Source organism: Pinus tabuliformis, chromosome 1_2 (genome assembly GCF_031772625.1).
Source record: "Pinus tabuliformis cultivar Carrire ecotype Pingquan chromosome 1_2, CPIR1, whole genome shotgun sequence".
NCBI lineage: Eukaryota > Viridiplantae > Streptophyta > Pinopsida > Pinales > Pinaceae > Pinus > Pinus tabuliformis.
In genome coordinates, this window is record NC_142298.1 from 726078805 (window position 1) to 726081674 (window position 2870).

Genomic DNA, 2870 nt, shown 5'->3' on the forward strand with positions numbered 1-2870 from the left:
ATGCCAACAAACCAAAAATGATGCAATTTTCATTAATGGTGATTTCATATCCCCATATCCTCAGAACATAGCATTATAATTGAAAAAAATGAATAATTTGGTGAATGTTCCACCAACAAAATGAAGCCAGGGCCATGAAGCTTAACAAGAAAATGTGACATACCTTTAATTAATGAAAGATATGTTATTTTTTTTCACTTGAAAAATGAAAAAAATTGTCAATGGTACATCACATTAGTGAAATGCAAGTAAGCTTCATGAATTGAACGTTATTAATGATTAATTCATTTTTTTGTTAGTTACAATGAAATAGTAACGTTTCGTATTTCATTTTTATTACACTTTTTTAATCAATTGATTAAAGGTTGTGCTCTCCACATAGTGAAAGCTCTATCTATGGATAGCTTTGTGTAAATAGGCATATTTGTAGAAATGCGAAGGAAATCTATTCTACCGAAGAAAATTTCAAGCTCACTCGACTCAATCACAGACCATCTTCATAATTTATACACACTTCCACTCAAAAACACGTTTTTTAATCACAAAGATTATAAAAAATACATTTAATTCTAAACATTGCTAAATAATTTACTAAACGGTGTACCAACTACACGAAAAAACTCCACAAAATGAAATCTCTCAAAATATTTAATCACAAAAAACGAAAACTTAAAAATCCTTATGTTAAGAAAATTTGTATATATGTAATATGTAAATGTGAAATATCATTACACTATGAATTAAAGTTATAAAGTTCCCTTTGCACTTGCATTCTCTTGAACTTATCTAATCTGCAAAAGATTTAAATCTCATCATAGTTAAATCTATAAAAGTTTTAAATGAAAAATATTTTGAAATTAATTTTCCATCTACACCTCATTCTCACGTACATTACCCATCCTCCACATAATAAATGCTTCACACAACGAAGACTTCGAAAAATAAAACAGAATAATACTAATTCGAAATTTGTTCTTAGTAAAATTAATTATGTATCGACGACATCAATTTCATTTTGCACCTTTGTTTTCTGTCTTGTATGCCCTTCACCACATCTCATATTGGAAATGAGCATTTACACTACACATAATCAAAGCTGAAATTAATAGCAAAGACAGATAGTAAAAATCAAGAAAATTTACACAAATGATATATTTACATTTCTAGAGAACCTCTGCAAACACAGAATCAAGGATTAGAACTATAATTGGACAAGTTTATTAGAAACTGTAACACATACTGAATTCTATAGAACATGATTCTTGAGTTGTAGAACAAGAGCTCACTGCTTCATTAATTAGAATAGTCGATGCTCTAGAATTTCAAATTGATTTGGTTTTAAAGAATAATGAAATGATTAAATATGAAGCATGGGTCCATTTTCAGATTTATAAATGATAAAATGGAAATACTGGAATTGGAGATAGAGTGACTACAATTGGAAAAAAAACATTGAGTTTACGTTTGGATAATTTGGCCCAGGAAGAGAAAATTGATGCGAAAGAGGACGCCAATGAAAGAAATGATGATATCATGGACATTAATTAGTGTTGCCCCTCTTTTCAACTTTAGCTAGAAGCTACTGAAGCCCAAGTCGCCTCTGATATCGAAGATATGTACTACTTTACACAGTTGTTAGCCTTTTTTCCCTTTTAATAAAAAAATTCAATTTAGAATAGCTTCTACAACCCAATCGTGAAAAATTTCAATATTTATTTGAATTTTTTAATTGTGACTAAATTCAAAAATAATAGTTAATTTCCATGTATCACATTAATCTGTATCGCCATCTTCCACACAGTAAAAGCTACGTACAATGAAAAACAATACTAACAACAAATTAACATTAATTTCTTTATGCACTGCCCATTCTCTCGAAAAAACCCCATTGTAATTTTGTCTCTATCGAATGAATTTTCTAATATAAAATCTCAACAAAGTAAAAGATCCACACAATGAAACATGTCATTCAGAGAAATAACACACTGTTAGAGCACTAGTGTAATTCAAAACATGGTGAAAAAAATCCATATTTCGTTTTTCAATGATAAAGTGCAAATAAGTTTTTGTAAGCAATTTGCTTATAGACATATATATTTTGTTTAGTTAAAGTAAATAAGTATTTAAAAAAGTTCCACTAAAGATAGAAACTTGTTTTATTACAAGAAGCTATTTTTTTGTGTGAAACCCATATTAAAACGTATATTGTAAGTCATAAAAGTTACAGTAGTCAATTGCAAATGAGTATTTGTAATGCATTAATGAGTACGGAACTAGCTATGTGCAATTGGTTATGCATTATTGCATATCGAAAAGAGGAAAAATTACAAAATTGCATTATGAACCACCTGTTCTCCTGCACAAACCCAAAGTAAAAACCACGCACAATGAAAATTAACAACATTAATGATTATGTTCTCTCGCACATACCCCGTCCTCCTCAAAGAATCATACTTCTAAAATCGAATCTCTACACAATTGCTCTCCCGCACATACTTCCTACTTCACATATTAAAAGCTCGCATAACAAAACATAATAATATTTTAATCTTATCTTCTTTATGCACTCCATTCTCAACCAAAAAAAAACCCCATTAATTTTGTCCCTACAGAATAAAGTTTCCAACATAAAAACTCAACACAGTGAAACCTTCACACAATGAAATGTCTCATTCAGAGGAATAACACAATGTTAGAGCACTCACGTAATTCAAAGAATTGTGAGAAAACTCCATATTTCATTTTGCAATGATCAAGTCTATACAATTTTTTCTAAGCAATCTTCTCATATACATATACAATTCACTTACTTAAAGAAAATAAATATTTTAAAAAGTCCTATTGAAGATAGAAACACCTTTATTGCTCAG